Below are 21,817 nucleotides of genomic sequence, written 5' to 3'. Positions count from 1 at the left end.
TTGTCAACGGCACGACTTTGAAATGAAACTGATAAAATATATGGGCGCATTTTACTGCAAAATGATAAACACCCACGTCAATCACTCTAAAACACAGCGTCTCTCCAACTGTGAAGCATTATAGGTCCCACAATAAATGCTAAGGCTATAAACGTTTGTTGTCTAAACAATAAACATACTACGTTCTCTTTTTCAACTTGCGCTGTTTAATTTTTTGCAAAGATTAAATGAGTCCAATTGACATATAATTTTAAAAAAAAATGATTTGAAGCAGTCCCGTCACTGCATACAACTGAAGACACACAATAATATGTTTGTTCATGAAAAAATATAAACATTCTATTTTAAAGATTGTATTAAGTCCCATGGTCATAGCCCCCACATCCTGAAGCGGGCTCCTAGGCCAGAATCTTTGGCGGGCCCCCTACTTATCTCTAAGGCTTAAGTCTGTGTGACACTTTTTCTAGATCGCTAGATCTTCGCTAATTTTAGATGTGTGCTATCTCACGTATTTGGTCGACCAGTGGGTCTATTCTATACTTATCGAACACTAAATTGATAAATAGTATCAAACTTAGGGTAGGTTTGTATCAAAATATTAGCACTTATTGTAAGAATTACACGAAGCTGGTTTTTATTGTTGCAATAAGTGCGATATTTTAACAGCACCTATCTTGCTGCTGTTAAAATATCGCACTTATTGCAACAATAAAAACCAGTTTTGTGTAATTGTTACAATAAGTGCTAATATTTTGATACAAACCTACCCTTAGTTTGATAATATTTATCACTTTAGCGGTCGATAAGCATAGAATAGACCCACTGGTACTCCGATCCCCCAGGCTATATCCCTGCCGACCCTGCCAGTCCCCCTTTTTGGGGCCATGCCCATGGCAATTGTGTATAAAATGTCGTTATTGTGTTCATATCAATCGTGTGTAATTTGAATGTTGTGGCTTGATTTGTCCCTCTTCAAACACTAATATCGTTAATAAACATAAATAAATAATATCAATATTTTCCATGGGGTACCTAGTAATATAGTAAGATCATTTCAGAATGAAATACACATTGATGAAAACGGTGATGTATAAAAAATCACAATTACATAATATAACTTGGTCACTCACTGTATTATGGTTACTGTATTATTCAGCAATGGATAAAAAGGAAATATTATATCGTCATTGTTCTGGCAGAAGACACTAATTCGAAAAAATGACATATTGAGTTAGTTATACCAAAATGTTCCTTATTTCAAACTTTACCGTCTGGAAACCTTCTTAATAAATAAATGGTCTTTATTTTAAAGTCATCCTTTTTACGATTACTTAATAAACTCACATGATAGACCATTTCAAACATTTTAACAACTTCATAGTCAAATTACTCAAAACTAGTATTCTCCAGTTAGTGTGTTCTGCCAGAACAGAGACGATATTATGCCTACTGGTGTAACTCATTCACTATCACTATAGTCTGCAAAATTTTAAAGGTGACACTCCAATTTGCATCTGCATTGATTATAAAATACTGTGTTGTAATGGAATAGTAATTATTAATTGCAGTAAGTCAGCAATAGCTGTTGAATTAGCGTGGCGATCTGTCCGTACATGCACATGTCCGCTTGATTAATTGTGGATTCGAGACAATGAGGCTTGAAAATATGGTGCTATTATTTAAGATTATGCAAGACGGTTGGGTAAGGATACCCAACCAAGGATACCCAACCAACCAAAAAACCATTACATTTACAAAACTGCGGGACTAATGCGGTAAAAATTAAATAAGTCTACTTAATTCACCCCAGCAATGGGGAGGGCATAGGTCATGCGGTCACGCCATTTCCCTCGATTTACCGCCATGTCCCGCGCCCCCCGCCAACCTGTGTGAAACCTGCCGTATATCGTTTTTGTAGCACCGCTGTATGGTAATGGAGGGTCAGCCATGGTGACGGGATACTTGAGATTATGTCACAAGAGTACGGAGTGTCGCACTCTCTGGCAGCATCCGGAACACATGAAGCGTCTCTTCGTGACTACCTACTTCCGCTCACGAACTCGAGTGTCGGTAACGCGGTTGTACCAATGTACCTAAGGCCCCCACATCTTGAAGCGGGCCCCCAGGCTAGAATCTTTGGCGGCCCCCCTACCTATCGCTAAGGATAAAGGGATTGTGATGCTCTACAGTAGCGTTTTCGCGTGTACGCGGTAAAATTAATGTGTATATTTAGTGTTTTTTTGTATAGTTTAATACATCCATTTGAATTATGGAGTTGTTGAGTATTGGATACACAATTAAAAAGAGTATCGTACATCCACATAATCTTTAATAATAATATTATTGTAGGAAGATAGCGCCGCAGGCGACTTTTTTACTAGTGTAGCAAAGTTGTAATGTGTGTTTAGCTAACTCATCTGGTCGACTCGCCTCGCCGGGCCCTTCCTAAGCCCGGGCCCCCAGGCTAGGGCCCTATCAGTCCCCCCCTTGTGGGGGCCATGACCTACCCCTAATATTCGACGAAAAATCGATTCTCAAAGCTCAAACATCGGCATAAACTAGAATATAAGGAATTAGATATATTGATAACAGTTTTAATGATATGTTAATAAAGGGCGTAATACTTAGGTAGGTACCAATCTAAAGTTTGAGAAACTCTGCGCACGCATTCCGGATATTCCATTATTTTCGTGTTTCCTCTTGTTTGAATCAAAATTAATATTGTTTCTCCACGGCAAAATTGAGTAGGTCCCTACACAAAAAGACGTGTATCATCATTTATCACCATTATCGGGAGGGAGTACGTAAACCGGGGGGGTCCTGACTTTTTCATGTACCACAATCCAAAGTGTTGGCTGGCTCCATCACGTCAGCGAATATTGGCCTGCCTCTTCTTCGCCTTATTCCATTGCTCGATATTTCTCTGTTTTCCGGTTTACAGCGTTTTCGCGATCTTGCCTAGAGCTAAACATAGTATCATCTCCTCCAGGGAAAGAAATAATGGGAACTGAAATACCTAACGGGTAAGGAGTAGCAGGTAACAGATCTCGAGTAAGGAATAATTCGGGATAAACTTAAACACGTCGAATACTGACAACCGCTCTCAGTTTATGCATTGACGTTTATTTAATACTTTGGACGCTGAAGCCGCACCTGGCGCGTAATGACCAGGCGACCGATCGATGTAATTAACGTGATTTTTAAATGTGGTAATTAAAAAATCATTATCTAGTCAGCAGCGAATGAGTTAATATTGGTGTATTACACACACTATTGCACGTGCATAATGCGTGTTTCATTTTCGTAGGACACTCACACATTCAAAACACTGCATCAAAATTTTAGTGTATTGAATATAGCCTATCGGAATTCTATTTATGGTACAGTTCGTATATGAGGAATACAGGAGAAAACACATTTTGAAAATACCCGATATACTGGATTATTTGTTAGTTTGGGTTAGTTTAGGTTAGGTTAGATTAGGTTAGGTTTGGTTTGGTTAGGTTAACCTAACAAATACTTCAGTATATTGGCTTTTTTCATAATGTGTTTTCCGCTGTATTCCTCATAACCGAACTGTACCCTATGTATTATCTGTTCTGTGTTCTCCTCCAACTGTGGTTGTCTCGGATTGGCCCGTAGGCCCTCAGATTGTCGTATAGGTCGACCAGATTTAAAATTATGTATAGTATAACCAGTGACGTCACTAGGCATATTTAAAATACCACCCACTTTCATTTGTGTCTCAAATTGTATGCAAATATGTTGGGTACTTATCAACATATATTATTAGTCGTCATCTACTAAAGATTAGAGCATTTCCACGAAACATATTCTCAAACAGCGGTATTTTAGGAACGTGGAGGTCCGAGGCGGTTTGGTGGCCCCTCGTGAAACTTTATAAAACCAGCGCTCGAATTGGAAAAGATTACGAACCGGAGCGCTCGAAAATTAACATGGTTATCAAATTTATGTGTATTTTATAAACATAAGTGTGTTAGATTTTTTGTTATATGGCATATCTAGCTCAGACGGTCAAATTATTTTGTCCACGAGACGGAGCGATAACTTTACAGATTTCACGAACTGGAACAGCGCTCCGGTGCGTTCCGGTCCAATTCGATCCCTGTATAAAACCATTAGTTATTACAACACAAGATAGGAATAATATTATAGGTTACCAGGATATTTAATGCTTCCGTTACTAAGATTTCGGCACTTCCAAACGAATCGACCGCATCGTCTGCTACATGGAAAACCGCCACTGCTCTAAAAAGTTGTAATATTCGTGTTAGTTTCTTCATTTGCCGCCCCTAAGCAACGTATGACTTGCCTAGTCCCACGGGACGTTACTATTATTAGAACAATCAGTGAATAAATAGTACCTTCCTATTACCCGCTATTTTAGAGAGTAAAAATAAATTGTACCTACACAGAAACTTTATTCTGTATCAGGGCTCGAAATGGACCGGAGCGCCGTTCCGGTTCATACAATGCTGAATATTATCACTTTATCTCATGGAAATATTAAATTGACCGCCTGAGCTAGATATGCCATACAATAAAAATCGAACACATTTATGTTTATAAAATACACATTCACTTAGATTACTATGTTAATATTTTCGTAAAATTATCGAGCGCTCCGGTTCGTAAAATTTTCCATTTTGAGCGCTGCTGTATGTAGGTGTCATAGAGGTATAAACGAGTGTACCTACTGTCATTTCCCTCCATTTTCGAAAGTGAAAACACTCTGTCCCTTTGCTTCGTTGTATGGATTTTCGTCTGGATTTAGGAGTTGGAGGTGAACAAATAACACACCGGAATTGTTTAGGAAACGGCAAGGTATATTTACGTTAATATATTTTAAATGGTTACATTTTTATACAAATTCTTTTCGGTAAACGGTCGCTTACGAGCCGTAGAAATGCGGCGTTGCCATTCGTATTTTTTTTAACGGCATTCAGACAATGTTGCCGGTCAGATATTTAACATTGTTTAATTATTTTCGCAATCAACCCTCACTATTTGTTGGGTTTGATACCGACTCGGGCCTCTCCAGCAGTGGCGCACCCAGGATTTAATATTGGGGGGGGCCCAAGGAAGAGAATGTAAATTAGTCCTATAAGCTCTTTTTCTTCTTCACAGCCTAATTTCTCGTTTATCGGTCTTTTGTCTATTGCACTCGGTGTACCTACACCATGGTCCCAACATCCTGAAACGGGCCCTCAGGCTAGGATATTTGGAGTCCCCCTACCTACCGCTAAGATTAAAGGCAGTGTGAAACACTACATTAACGTTTTTCATATTGTGTTTTAGTTCAAATTAAGGGTAGGTACTTATACAGTGAATTATTGGCGATTTTTAATACATCTACTTTAATAATGGAGCTGTCGAGTATCGACACATAATAATCAAAAAATATATTGCACAATTATATAAGTAATTGAAAATATTCATGGCCATGAAGTATAATAGCGCCGCAGGCGACTTTTTTTTACTATTAAAGCTAATTTATGATGTGTGTTTATCTCACTTATCTGGTCAACCCGACACGCGCGGGCCCCCCTCAGCCCGGGCCCTCAGGCTAAAGCCCTGTCAGCCCTCCCCAGCCATGACCTACACCACTCCGGTATTCGGGTGGACACCGAGAATTTTTTGACAGTTCCATTAGGGATTGGGTTTCTAAAAAAACTTGACATTAGTGTTTCGAAATTTTTGTGTTAGAAATTAAAATCTAAGAAATTTTTCTAAAAAGGGTGCTGGAGAATTATTACAAATCATTTTTTTGCCGTGTTTTTATTTGTCTAAGCTCAAAGGTATAGTTTATTGGCTTTCAATTTCAATGTTTAAAATCATTCTGATAATTTTCTTTTTTGGGGGGTGCCAGGGCCCCTTGGCTCCCCCCCTGGGTGCGCCACTGCTCTCCAGATACACAGAGACATCCCCAAATGGGGACCATTCGGGGGTGTAACACTTCCTAAGCACCCAGGGCTCGAAATGGACCAGAGCGCTGGTTCATGATATCCCCAAAATTATCACTCCGTCTGGTGGAAAAAATAATTTGACAGATAGACCATAATATAAGAAAAAAATCGAACACACTAATTAGTTTTATAAAATATACATAAAATTGATTAGGTATAGGTACTATGCTAATATTTTCGGAGAATTATTGAGCGCTCCGGTTTGTAAAATTTTCCATTTCGAGCGCTGTAAGCACCTAATCATGATTAAGTGTGTTTACATGCTTTATCCAGTTTTTTGTTTTACGAACCAAGCGCAGTTTTAGGAATTTAGATATTATTATTTAATCAAGATTGTCTGCGTAGGTCTGTCTAGGTATGTACCACGAAGAATTTCTTCATTATTTATGTTTTTTTTTTTTAATAATTCGTGTCGTTTGCGGCCAATAACCTACTAGTTATGCCCAATACTTCTAGATAGTGTTATATTTAATAATAAGTAATTACAATGTCTAGGTACCTACTTAATTGATTGCACACTGGGTGTTGGTAGGTATCACATGAAAGAAATAAAATGACAAAGGTACCCACTTATATTTTTCTTATCATTTATATAAATTGCGGGGATTTCTTTTATGATTGTAAAATCGTTAGGCAACAAGTTAATACATACCTATAGGAGCGCAGTTATGCACAAAGCAGCCGAGCCACACAAACCTCAAACAGAGATGGAAGCACTTTTATGTAAATTGTGTTTCTTTAAATCAGCAAAGCCTCTGTATACTGTGTATACTTTTTGAATGACAGATATTATATATATATATGATTTTGTATAACTTTTGAAGAGATAAAAGCATATAATCTATGAAATTTTGGTGTTTTAGCAGTCCAGGTGTTTTGAGAAAAATGATTTTTTTAGAATGTGCATTCTGCAGAATGCAGCCATCTCTTATTTTTGTAAGAAAAGTCTTTATTTTTGATTATTTTCTTTAAAAATAGTCTTCTAAGTTACTAAATTATTATGGGAATTTCAAAATTCTGAAATAATTCGAAAAACTTGTAAATTATACATCAATATTTAGCTGGCTGGCACTATTTTTTATATGAAAAATCTGTATATTATATTATTATATATAATAAAATGAAAAACATATAATGTAATTGAGAAAATAATGTTTATTAATTGAATGTAGAAAAACACACCTTACAGTCACGATTTTTAAAATTTACTTAAGTACATAATATTATCATTTGCAGAACGAATATTGCATATTTTAAGAACGCATTTATATGACATTTTTGTATGACAGCAGCTTGGTTGCTTTATGCAACTCGAAAATGTCATATTCTGCGATTTGCAAAATCTTTAAAACGCATTTATATGAGATGTTTGTATGACAGCACCTTGGCTGATTTGTGCAGAACGTAAAACAAACGTGTGAGATTATGGAAATCACAATAACTCATTTTTTTCAATATTGTGGCTTGGCTGCTTTGTGCATAACTACGCTCAGTTATTAATAAGAATAACCAATACCAGGGAACTCAGAAATAATGGAAACTGAAATACCTAACGGGTAAGGCGATAGCAGGTAACCGACTCGAGTAAGGAAGAATCCAGGTTAAACTTATACACGTGTCAAGAATACGTTTTACGTCGAATATTGAAAACTGTTCTCGGTTTATGCATTTACGTGCATAATGCGTGCTTCATTTTCGTAGGACACTCACACATTCAAAAACCCTGCATCAACATGCGGCGTATTGAAGATAGCCTATCTTTCTCTCTATCTACTTTATCTGTTCTGTGACCACTACCTTCTAGAGATACCTGCGAATCGTGGAATAACATTTCAGCTTAGACTATAATTTCAGGCATTTTTATAATATTATGTAGATAGAATGGTGTCAGATTCTTGTGGCAGTGTAGGCAACTGATTTGTGTTGATATCAGATCGTCGGAGCAGTGGGGTAATGGAATTTTACCCGGAATCGGAGCACCGAAAATTTGTAGTGCTCCACTACTCCGGATGTTTTTTTTTACATACCTATTAAATGGTTGTCCTAAAATCCAATGAAAATATTATATTTGACACTTTGCAACACTGAAATTATTTGAAATACGGCAACACTGCCGAGTGATAACTTCACTTTTTTGACAGAAGAGGCAGATACCTATTGAAAGACGATTTGCTGACGGTTTTGTTTAATAGAATTACTAATGAAAAGGACGAATAATAAACCTTATTTCAAAACTACTTATCTTTTAACATTTCTATTCATATAACACCTATTAAAACTATTTACCCGGAGCGGAGCTGGAGCAAGTATTAGGTACTGGAGCGGAGCTGGAAAGAAGCAACTCAAAAAAGGGTCCGCTCCAGCCAATGACATTCATTGGCTCCAGCCCTCTGGTTGATATCGTTACTTTCAGTGTCAAATGACACTAACACCGTTCCAAAATGATTTCGTCGTGGCCGCAAAGCCAAAACAATCTGTCCTTCCTCTACCTACCCATGATATAATTGATTTTGTCAAAAAATTAATCCGATCTTGATTTTATCTTGACATCTAGTGGAGAAATACGAAATAATATAGGAAAGTAGGTACTAAAATGTATATTTTAAAAGGATAAACTACATGACCTACAATTTTTATTAATAAATTACCATTCATTGAAGGCCTTCATCTTATCATTAACTTAATAAATAAAATAATGAGGACTGTTTCGTTCAATATTTTTTTCTATTTAGTACTTTAAATATGCTTCTTATATAATATTATTTATTCAAAATTAAAAATAATAAAAGACATCTTATTATATAAAATGTAAATAAATATTCTGAAAAATTTTAATCTATTAAAAATGCCACTAATTTTTTTCTTACACATGCAAGAAACTCTTATTTCAAAAAAAAAAAAAAATGATACATTATTCAATGATGTGAATATTGGGCAGGTGTATTTATCGGATAATAAAATCATCATGACTACATGCGTAGTGATTCCCAACCGGTGTTCTGCGAAAGTTTGCAATAGCTAGGTATAGCTTGTATCATTTACATCATTGCATGAAACTGATTTGATAATAGACCAAAAAATGGTTTCTTCTTCTTTCTTCGGCCATATCCACCCCTTAGTTGGAGCATATGGACACCACGCGGCGCCTCCAAAAATCCCTGTTGCTCGCCAGTCTTCTTGCTTCGTTCCAGGTCAAACCAGCATCCCGTAGCTCCGCCGTATGACACTGGAATCCAGTCGGCTTGAAGAACAGGCAAGACAGGTTGAGGTTCTCTTCTGGCATCCGCAGCACGTGGCCGACCCAGATTCAACGTCGCCTCTTCACTTTCAGCGTGATGAGAGGCTGCTTGGTGCGTTCTCTCATCTCCTCGTTGCTCATAAAGTCATACACCGCACACCCAGTATCCGTCACAAACATCTGTTTTCGAAGCTCAGTATACGGTTGCTCTGAGCCTCCGTAAGGTGCCACGATTCGCTACCGTAAAACAGCACCGTCAGAATGCGAGCGTCGAATAGGTGGCAATTGGTTTTGACCGAGACAACCGTGAGTCCCAGACATTTCGCATCGAGTTGAATGTTGCTCCAGCCATTCCTATTCGGATACAAGCTCTTTTGCAAAATGCCATCTCCCATGATGTGTACCCCCAGGTACTTGAAGCTGTCGACGCCCTCAATGTTTTGTCCGTCGCTAATCAGAGGGAAATCTGGATCAGGACAGGTGCTATTACACAAAATGTTGGTTTTCTTCGCGTTGATTTTCAAACCAACGCGAGATGAGTTGTTATGCAACCTGTTGATTGTCTTTTGAATGCCCTCGATTGAGTTGTTGAATAGGGTGGTTTAAAATGCTCTATTTTTAAGCATTGAAATAATTTGAAAGTTTAGCTAGGTTAGGTTAGGTTAGAAATATTGTATAATAGATTATTTCAGTAGCGACAGTTTTAATTTTTGGATGTGAATTCTTGGAGTATCAAAGTAATTTAAAAATAATAAAAGGGTCACATTTTGAATCTGCTTTATTGTGGAATTTTTGCCTAGGTTGTCACAAAATATTGCTTCCAGTGACGTCCCGTGGAGGTAGGCAGACCATGCGTTGCTTAGGGGCGGAAAATTAAGGAATGAATACTACCATTACCTACAACTTTTAAAAGTGGTGTCGGTTTTCCATTAAGCGAACGATGTGGTCACTTCGTTAGAAAGTAATAGGTAGATGCAGTTAACAATTTATAATTTTTATAACTTTATAATTTGAGATTAAAAATGAAAGGGGACAGCATTCTAAGTCTGCCTAAGTGTCGAGCCACACCGGGCGACTCTGGTCTCTTCGGGCGACTTACTCAGGCGACCAGAGAGGCAGCCAATAATAATAATAATGAATGTACACGCAAGTATGCAAAAAAATACGTTCTCTCCGCGGCGTGTCTGCCGGCGACTGGTCGCCTAGTGTGGCAGCGCTCAATACATAGCTATGTTTTCATACATCGCTACCGATCGCCCGACCAGACAGACCGGAAGACCAGACCGAGTGCACGAACGAGATTTTACTGATCGCGCGACTTTATTGCTTGCGCGACTACTGGGCGACCAGGTGTGGCATGGTCCATATAACTGCATGCATCGGTCTGGTCTCGGCTCTAAGGGTGGCATTTTGCCTAGGAACGTCACTGCCTGCTTCACACGCATATTTTAAAATGTATCTTTCTACACCTTAATATGAGTCAATGTGCCAGCCAGGTACGGGTTCCAATCGATTTTACAATAATATTTCAAGGGCCAAACGAAAAAAGGTTGGGAATCACATAGTACACGGAAACAACAATGTAAGTACCTACCTATATTGATATACCTAGAAAAATAATTATGCTAACGCAATTAGCTAGAATAAACTATACTAGATAGACAAGCATGTAAATAAAAAAATACTCTTCGGTGATAATTAAAAAATATTCCAATATTTTTGTTTTCCATTGTTATATCATCGAAATAATATGGAGTGACCACCTACAAACTTATTTTAAAAATATCATATTTAGTAATATGTATTAGTAGGTCGCTGTAACAGAGTATCTGGTTAAGGGCGGACGTGCTCAGCGTGGGTCAAAATGAGGCTTTTTTTCTATTTTAAAAGCATGATCCTGGACATACCTTAAACGTTGTAAATAATCCATTTATATAATTTTGAAGCCTTATTATCCTTTATATTTATTTTAAACATTTGATGGCTGCATAAAGTATTTTTATTACATAAAATATATAGTCATATTTCAGTACATAACTGTGCAGTGGTGTTAAGATTTTTTACATTTATTAATTTTTAAACACATTTATAAAACCATTAGTATAATTTATGACGAGATAATTTTAGTTAAATATTTACAATAAAAAATTATATTGATAATCTCTGTGATCCCAAATTTTACAAGAATTAGGCATTTAATTATTCAAAAAATGGGCAAGATTAACACATTTGAAAATAATTCTAAAGACACTTATTATAAGCTATGTCTTTGACCATTCAAGTTTGATAAACATCCTACGAATAATGATTGCTTTATTATTGACCTAAGAATAAGGTAGTGTTTTTTTGAAATACGCCATTTCTTTTGGCATTCCCCAGTGGTTAAGCTACAACATACGGTCGTAGCCATAAATTGACAAATTATAATTGAAGTAGGGAGTAAAATGATGTTAACGCGCGTGTTTGAACATGTACCGATTAAAAAAAAAAGATTTTTTTTCGGTTAGGTACATGTTCAAATAAATATAAAGGATAATAAGGCTTCAAAATTATATAAATAGATTATCTACAACGTTTAAGGTATGTCCAGGATCATGCTTTGAAAATAGAACAAAAGCTCCATTTTGACCTACGCTGAGCATGTCCCCCCTTAAAATAAATGTCAAATATGTCCACCTGAACATGCGGATTTTTTACGATTTGAAGCATGATTTGTAAAAAAATAAGAAAGTTGATAGGTACATATTATAAAAATGGTGAGAAGAGATATTAATTAGGAATTGCTATACCAGTATCTCAGTATTTTTTGATACCGAAATACCGGCTTTAAAAATCAGACAATACCGATATATTCGGTATTGAAAGTAGAAACATAATGTATTAATTAACATAAAAAGTTTAACAGGACTGTAATTTTTTTGTCAGGTTACGCGATGTCTGGGTTACTTCCGTCGCCCTTCGACTGTATTTGCCTTTTGGTAGGTGCACATAGTGCCTGAAGATGCCGAAAGGCGAAACCCGGGTCGCAAAAAACGACTCAAATGGAATAGTACAAAACTTAAATACATTAGAATTTAAAAACAAATAATTATGACGGAAAAAGTGTGCACTATTTTTATCGAATCGCCCATAGCATACCTAAACGATTATGGTTAGGTTTAGGTAAGGTTTGATTGAATTTTAAAAACTAACCAACACCATCTGTAATTTGTATTCTTAGTTCAATGAAAACAAATAAGCACTGCGCTTCAGAGGAAGCTCGTATTGAAAATTAACTCATATTGACATAATATGGTGATGATGGTGACCATGGCCCCCACATCCTAATCCTCCCCCACATCCTCGCCATGGTTAAGGACGGTTTGATATTCTATAGTAGAGTTTCCCAAAATGGTATCCCGCTGAACCAAAGGGTTCTGCGAGGTATAATAATTAAGGGTGTTCCGTGTACTTTCAGCGATTTCTTATATTTTCCAATAAATCCACTCGAATTATTGAGTTGTTGGCACTCGACATCATAATTAAAAATAATTAAAATAAAAAATTGCGTCGTACAGAAAGGTGACCCTCTAAGCTGCGACAATTACCGAGGCATTACGCTACTCAGTGTTCCGGGAAAGATTTTGACAAACATCATTTTGATGAGAATAAGGGACCCAATAATGCACGTCCTCAGGAAAAACCAAGCCGGGTTTCTACCTGGTCGAGCGTGTGCAGACCAAATCCACAACCTTCGATGTCTTCTCCAGCAGAGCCATGAGTTGAACAGTCCGATGGCCTGCTGTTTTGTGGATTATGAGAAGGCTTTCGACAGTCCGCACCGCCCCTCCCTCTGGATGATACTGGGAGCATACGGGATCCCTCCCAAGATCATTGCCATAATCAAAAGCCTGCACGAGAATAGCGAATGCTGTGTCAGAATTGGAGACACTGTCACGGAATGGTTCGGGGTCACGACCGGAGTCAGACAGGGTTGTGTCCTTGCACCGTTTCTCTTTATCATTCTCTTTGACTTCATACTACGGAAGTCAATACCACCCGACCGAGGCATACCTGTTACCCCCACGGTGAAGCTATGCGACCTGGAATACGCCGATGATGCTGTCCTATTCGACAACTCAATCGAGGGCATTCAAGAGACAATCGACAGGTTGCATAACAACTCCTCTCGCGTTGGTTTGAAAATCAACGCGAAGAAAACCAACGTCTTGTGCAATAGCACCTGTCCTGATCCAGATTTCCCTCTGATTAGCGATGGACAGAGCATCGAGAGCGTCGACAGCTTCAAGTACCTGGGGGTACACATCACGGGAGATGGCATTTTGCAGAAAGAGCTCGCTATCCGAATGGGAATGGCTGGAGCAACATTCAACTCGATGCGAAATGTCTGGGACTCACGATTGTACTCGGTCAAAACCAAATGCCGCCTATTCGACGCTTGCATTCTGATGGTGCTGCTTTACGGTAGCGAATCATGGCACCTTACGAAGGCTCAGAGCAACCGTATACTGAGCTTCGAAAACAGATGTTTGCGACGAATACTGGGTGTGCGGTGGTATGACTTTAGGAGCAACGAGGAGATAAGAGAACGTACCAAGCAGCCTCTCATCACGCTGAAAGTGAAGAGGCGACGTTGGACCTGGCTCGGCCACGTGCTGCGGATGCCAGAAGAGAACTTTAACCTGGCTTGCCTGTTCTTCAAGCCGACCGGATTCCGGCGTCCTGGAAGGCCGCTAAATACAATCTACAGAGTGTATACGGCGGAGCTACGGGAAGCTGGTTTGACCTGGAACGAAGCAAGAAGACTGGCGAGCGACAGGGATTCTTGGAGGCGCCGCGTGGTGTCCATATGCTCCAGTTAAGGGGCGGATATGGGCAAAGAAGAGAAGAAGAAGATATTTAAAAATGTTAATATTCGTAAGTAAAATAGCGCCTTTTTACTATTAGAGCAAATTTGTAGTGTCTGTTTATCTCACATAACTGGCCGAACCCCCACGCCGAGGCCCAGACTAAAGCCCTGTCAAACCCCCCCCCCCTTGTGGGGCCCATGATAGTGACAGCCCGAAATTAAAATATAATATTTGTCAATATTATTTACTTTACGTTAATATTTCATCCTTTCCTTGTCGATATGATAAGTTATTATCAACTTACACTTGACAAAGTAAGTCTTTACAACTTGATACTTTATCTTTGGATATAAGTAAATTGTGGCAGTTCCTTCAACTACTGCAATGATACTCAACCTTTTTTTTCTTCGGGCCAAATACATATATTTGTAAAGTAACGCGGGCCGCATCACTACTGGTGTGACGAAAAAAATCATGAAACCCCCCTTTTTTACAAAACATTTTTGAAATTTAAAAAATTATGCGTGTTTTTTAAATTAATCGTGTGCAATAGCAACACTCTTATACCAGATCTGATGTGGACCATAATGACAATCCTCTTCGGGTGTCACTATCTGTGCGTCAAAGTCGAAACGAATCTCAAGATATACAAAATTCCTGATAATAAATGTGTTTCGGGCCGCACATAAAAGCTTAAAGGGCCGCATGCGGTTGAGTATCGCTGAACTACTGTAAAGACACTTTCACGAGACAGTCCGACGGTAGTATCAAAGAAATCGCCGTATTTTTTTCAAATTCGTAACTGGATCCAGATCACGAGTGTTTGTTGTGTTCTACCTCTTTTTTTCCCACACGACAATAGGATCTAGGAAAATGGAAACAACTAATTTGCATAAAAAGACTGTTAAGATAAGTTATCAATCACTTTAATGGTGTTAACTGTCAAAAATTCAGTGGCGGCTCGTCCATATGCACTGCGGAACTGCAGCACCACCAAGCAAATTTAGAAAAATGTAATATTATAATATACATAAATTTATGTATATTATATGAAAATATCAATATTATTTAAGCGTGTTAAGCTTGCCCACGCACCGATACATCCAATAATAATTATCATAACTGCGATGAAAGTGATGCATCGTGTGATTTCATGCAGTACCATTTTTCGATAGAATATGCTCGAATTGGCTACAGGGGAGCGCGGGGAAAGGGGCACGCCGCTTAGAGCTTAGTTTGGTACTGCCTCTTACACAGTAATGCTAATACGAAAATACTATTTTCGTGTTGCGAACGTTGTCGGGACAAAGACTGTGAGCTACTAGCGATATAATCCAAATAATCATTTATTTTTATTTTTAATCAACCGCAGCACCCCCAGATATAATATCCACGAGCCGCCACTGGGTATGTATCAATTAAAATAAAACATAATATGCAGTAAGTACTTATTTCACATTATTTAGTAATAATCAAGATTATTTTTGAACACAGAAGTTATTAGAATATTATATTTAATTACTTACTAGTCATGTCTTCAATAGATATTTTTGCCTTTATAAATCGATAAGTATAAAAATAGTCGTGAGATTGTATATTTTGTATCAGTTGAGAATCAGGGCTCGAAATGGACCAGAGCACACCGGAGCACCGTTCCGGTTCATAAAATTCTGAAAATGATCGCTTTGTCTCGTGGATATATTAAATTGACCGTCTGAACTATATATGCCATATAATAAAAATCGAACATACTTACTTTTATAAAATACACATACAATAATTAGATAACTATGTTAATATTTTCATAAAATATTCTACACTCCGGTCGTAAAATTTACCATTTCGAGCACTGTTGAGAATATTCTATTGAAGCAGATTAAACTGGTCCTGATCCTTATTAAATTATGTGGAATTAGTACGATATACATATTGTGTTTTATTTTAATTAATATAAGTTGCTCAGTAAAATTCAATTATCTGAATCTTGCTGCTCATCAGATTCTAATTCATGATCTCCTTGGATTTCATCACCATTTAACAATAAAGATGGTACTGCGTTATCTAACAAGTCTTCCTTGAATTCATTGGTGAAATCTTCAGGGGTAAAATGGTCCTCGCAGATTCTGTAAGCCTGCATTTCGTCGAGAGTTTTCTCAAGATACTTTGGTCTTTGGAGAGCATTAATCCACTTTTTACACCTATCTTCATCTGGTGGAAAACCGAAGAAATTTTTCTTTTGCTCAATAGAATCCCAATTGCTTCCATTTCTGAAGTACGCATTCTCACAGTCTATCGCCGCACACAGTATAGCGTACTTGTTGTCCAATGATACATTTTCCGGTATTTTATCGTGTGACAAAACATGTATTGCACTATTGTCCGATAGCGTTTTGATAAAATTTTTGATTAATTCACCTAACTGTACAGTCGGCGACTGGGTTTTGAGAAAATCCTTAAGCTTTTGCTTCATGGTGTCTTCGTATGCGATATGATTAACGAGGTGCAAGTGTTCCACCGCTTGTAGCTTGGCGTTTTTTGTTAAATTTACATTGTTCATAACCTCTTCCATAGTGTCCATGTAGATTTCATCCTCGTCATCTGCACTGTCACCGTCAGATTCTACTAATTCTACTAATTCCTCTTCATCGACAATATTTACAGAATCATCTAAGAATTCTACGGCACTTACTTCGTCTTGGGTAGGCTCACCGGGATTTGGCGGTGCTTCAATTTCATACAGCACATTATATTCGGTGTCCTCTACCACGATCATGTTTTCATCTAGGACTTCACTATTTTTCTCTGTTTCTGACTGAATGTTAAGCATTTGTATGGTGTCCGGTGAACAATTGTCAGTATCCAATATAACATAACCTCCATCAGCACCGTCATCCGATATGTTAACCATCGATGCCATCACAATTATTATATATCGCTTTGATAAGATTTTCTTTCTTGGCAATGCTGAACAGGAAAAACTAAATATACTTAATATTAGTCAATTAAAAGTTTAACGATACCACTGACATTTCACAAACGTCAAAAATAATAAACAAATTGAGATTTTATTATGGGTTATCACCATAGATATATCACGAATAATTATCTACAGCCGTAAAAATAAATTATATGTTTACGCCATAGACTATAATAATACTCTCTACCAATGACAAATATGGACGAAGCATCTGGAAAAAAAATGCCACTCACTTTTTTGTCGGGTCTGCCGAATGGCATAATCTATTCTAACGCCATTGCAATAAGGTGATATTGCTATAAATTCCCGATGCTTTTTGTCGGATCTGCCGAATGGTTCAGTTCGAACAGGTTCGCTCAAATGAATTTCTCATTGACACTAGAAACACTGTTCTAACGCCATTACAATAAAGGTGATATTACTATAAATTCCCGATGCGTGATATCGCATAATGGAAATTGCGTGACGTCTACCTATATACATGGTGCGAATATCTCTATGCGCGAATTTACTTGCTAGCACCTGTATTGAGTGCGTTGTCCATTAATAATGTCATTGGTACCTACCTACCTCGGTAGGTATGATATTTTATGCCAGCGCTCCATTGGCGAGCCAAAAGTCCGAGGACAATAAATCGTCCGATTTGTCTATGCTCTGCTACTGATCAACGAACAAAGTCAAAAGTTGCGATTATCGTAATGTCTTCCGATAATCCTATTTTTTGTGTTATTTTTATGTAGACTTGCATAAAATAATATAGCAGTGAAAACAACACAAGTTTTACGTTTTATTTTATGAATTTCATAAATACAAATAAAAAAATAATTGGTAAATCTCTCATTTTCTAATGTGTACATTAACAAATTAATCAATGAAAATGTTTAAAACAATTACAGTTTTTTTTGCGGTCCGAATAATTGCGTATTAATGTCAAATCGAATTTGCATAGCGATCGACGGACGAAGTCTGGCAACTCGGAGGGTAAAATATCAAACATGTTTGAAATCCAACGAGCCTGGTCTGCGGATTAAAAAGTCCGCAGACCTGGGGTGCTCCACGCGAAAAAAAGTCCGAAGACTGTAAATCGTCTGACTTGCGTGCCAATGGAGCGCCGGCCTTAAACTGTCGGTATTTTTCCGGTGATCTCCACGAAAATTGGAATGTGCAGACTAGAAGGACTAGGTATGTTCAATAATTATGTTTTTGATGCTTTTCAGAATTATATATTAAATTTGAGTCGTATAGTACCAAAAGTAGATCTGTGCGTTATTCATCATTTCGAGAAAATGATGAAAAACGTTTTGTTGGGTTTTTTAGTGTTAGTGCCCATACGCACTTGCGGCAGGCCGCCTATCGTTTTTTGTATGCAAAGTGCGATATGCGGCAGGCCGCTGCGGTTAGCCGGCATACAAAAAACGATAGGCGGCTGGCCGCCGCGGCTAGCCGTGAGGCGGCCTGCCGCAAGTGCGTTTGGGCACTTATAATAGCATGAAATATGTTTCTACATTTAGAAATTTGAAATTCAATTCAAATTCAACAGTTCTACTTTTGTTTCCAAAGTATTGAACAGTTCTAATTATGATACCAAGCCCTATTTTCCATCACAATTTTAGACCACACAGATATGATTTTGATTCGAATATTAGGTATATTGCTAGTCGTACATTATGGTCAGAAGCACTGGCGGCTCCCTCTATAGGTCATTCGGTCATTGACCTGCCAAAATAAATACCTAAAAGTGCGGCCACACCGGCAACAAGTCGCGCGACAACTCGTTAAATTTTACGATAATTATCATAATTGCTTAAGAAATTTTACGATAATTATCATGCTTATCGTAAAATTTAACGAGTTGTCGCGCGACTTGTTTTCGGTGTGGACCCGGCATTACAATCGACATAATAATATTAATAATATGTGCAATGTCATATATAATAATATTAATAATAATCGGTGGATTTGAAATTATAGGGCGCGCGATATTGTGTCAACCCAGTCTATTGGGCTTTTTTTGTTTGGGCGATAATTCCCCGAACAAAAATATTGTGTTCGCCGGCAGTCTGAAAATTGACCCAAATTGAATATTTTTATAATATTTTCTCTCTCGTTTCTCATACATAAGACAGAGATCGATATAACACAAAATACGAGATCGAAGCTTGTAACGGTGCGTGAATTACTGTAATATCGGCAATGCCCGAGTGAGAGACAAAAGATTTTTTCACCCAATTAAATGAAACAGAATGATAACACTGACTAGATAATTGGTCTCAAGACGCAACTGTGTATGCGGTTCGGATTCGTTGACAGGTTTTGACGAATGCCTTTGGTTATTTTAATAATATATAAGGAGTTTTTGGTGATTTATAACATTTTTGTGAAGCAGTTAGTACGCACGCAGTAGCAATTGAAGTCTGTGATACAATTATAATGGAAATGGAAGCACGATTTGCATCCAACGATCATCTCATTATATCCGATTTGTTCAATAAAGAAAATTACACTGATTTTAAAAATAATTTTCCCACACGTCAAGTAAATTTGGTAAAACTGTTAGAAGAAATAAACATAATCAAGTTAAAAAATGAATTATTGGTGTTTTATCAACGAGATGATTTGCATGGCGCTATTAGTGCAGTTTCTCTTCTACATTTTTTACTCAGCAATAATTTCAACGAAACATTTTCCGAGTCGATCAAAGTTCTCCAATTTATTTGCGTCATACCAATGACAACAGTTGAAAGTGAAAGATGTTTTTCCACTCTCAAAAGAATAAAAACCTTTCTACGCAATAGGGCCAGGATAGACTGACCGCTCTTGCAATGCTCAGTATTGAAAAAAAATATGTGGGAAAAATAGACAATTTTTATAATCGTGTGATTGATGATTTTTCAAAAAGCAAAGAAAGAAAAGTGGACCTGATTTACAAAAAATTATAACGCGTTGTGTGCAATTTCGGTTAACGATGGGTTGGCGTTATGAAAAACGGACATTTTTTGAAGGGTTAGTAGGTACCGACCTATAACAATTTCTAGCACTTATTCTATAATGTATAAAAAGTCAATTTGCAATACGTCTTTTCAGTATACAACGAAAAGGCAAATTAAAATAATATATTCAAAATTGACCTGCTAAGTTTTTCCGGATGAAGCCGCCAATGGTCAGAAGAATAATTTGGCATACTTAGTTAAAGTTCGATATATTTGCGACAGTTCTACTTTTGATACTATACGACTCATTTATAGGTACCTCACGGCCAATCCCAGTGTGTTTTGGCCTTAAAGCATGGGTGGCCAACCTTTTCAGCAGCCGGGCCAGATTCTAAAAATGAAATTTCCTGTCGGGCCGCACATCCGATTTTTTTTATTATACAAAACAAAAAAGGGATATATATTATAATAATAAAATAAAACAAAAATGAGAATCAAGCATATTTATTAGATTATACTTTTTTTAAATAATAAAAAATAAACAAAATAATATAAAAATATTTTTTTTTAGTAAGAAGTTTGATTTTGTGTGGCAGAACTAAGTAAGTGTATCAATATCGATATCGAGTGAGGTTGTTCCTATACGCAAACAGTTTTTCAGATGCACATCAGTGATTCATGTTCTCACTCGGGATTTGATATGCTTCATTCGACTAAAAAGCTGTTCACACGTGTAAGTGTCCAAATAGCGAACTCATCATAAGAGCATGTTTGTAAAATGCAGGATATTTCTCCTTGTCCAAATATGTTTTGTAAAACTCTTCCAAACCAACTTGATTTCTCCTTTAACAGTTCATCGCAACATATTTCACAATGTTCCATTTGTAAATTCCCCGGTAATAAATTTACGTCTACGGAGAATGGCGTTGCAAATGCAGCAAAAAGCACACGGTGCTTTTTAAAACCTTGAGCTAATATCGAATCTCAATTTGCGAAATTAGCACATCGGCGGGGGCATTTGATATTATTTTTATTTTCTCACTGCTCCACGGGCCACAAGTTGATATCCGGTGGGCCGCGGGTTGGCCACCCATGCCTTAAAGGTACCTAACTACAGATATTATTATATTTATCAAAGAGATTGGACTCCTCTCTCTTCAATCTCTTTGATATTCATGTTATTTCAGCTTATCACAATATAAATTATCCACCAAAGGCCTGAAGTGACTTCAAATAATGTTTAATTTAAAAAATTTTAATTTAAAAAGAAAAAAATCTTTCTTTCCTAATTTATTGTTAAAATGTCAAAAAATGCATCCTTTGTGTCTGACCTATAAATTCTGACAAATATATTGCAAATTATTGAACGAAAAGAAGCCTTCAAATATGAAACCATGAAAAGAAATCTACTTAGGTATCTATACTAAACATATTATAGGTATCTATACCATTTAGATAATACGAACGCAACAGATTTTTTTTTATATAATTAGGTAGATAGGTACACTTTAGTCTAAAAAACCAAACGTAAAACTGTGACTGTGACGGACGCCCACGGTGGCCGCGCGGCATAAGCGTTGGACTACAAAGCCGTGGGTCCAGGGTTCAAATCCTGGGTCTGGCAAGTACAAATTGTGTGTGTCAGGGTATGGACCTAATAGGTTGAGCAAGTGGCTGACATCCATTTCTCGTAAAAAAACAAAAATCTGTCAATACAAACCTCCACTCTGTGGAGGCCCATATGATCCTATCAGGATCGGACATGGTCGGAAAAAAAAAAACTGTGAAAGTAAAAAAAAAACGTTCAATCGTCATCGATCAGATTCAGGAGAGGG

Source organism: Rhyacophila brunnea, unplaced genomic scaffold (assembly GCF_057557595.1).
Source record: "Rhyacophila brunnea isolate RB1 unplaced genomic scaffold, BYU_Rbru_1.0 scaffold_20, whole genome shotgun sequence".
NCBI classification, from domain to species: Eukaryota; Metazoa; Arthropoda; class Insecta; order Trichoptera; family Rhyacophilidae; genus Rhyacophila; species Rhyacophila brunnea.
This window is presented reverse-complemented; position numbering follows the sequence as displayed.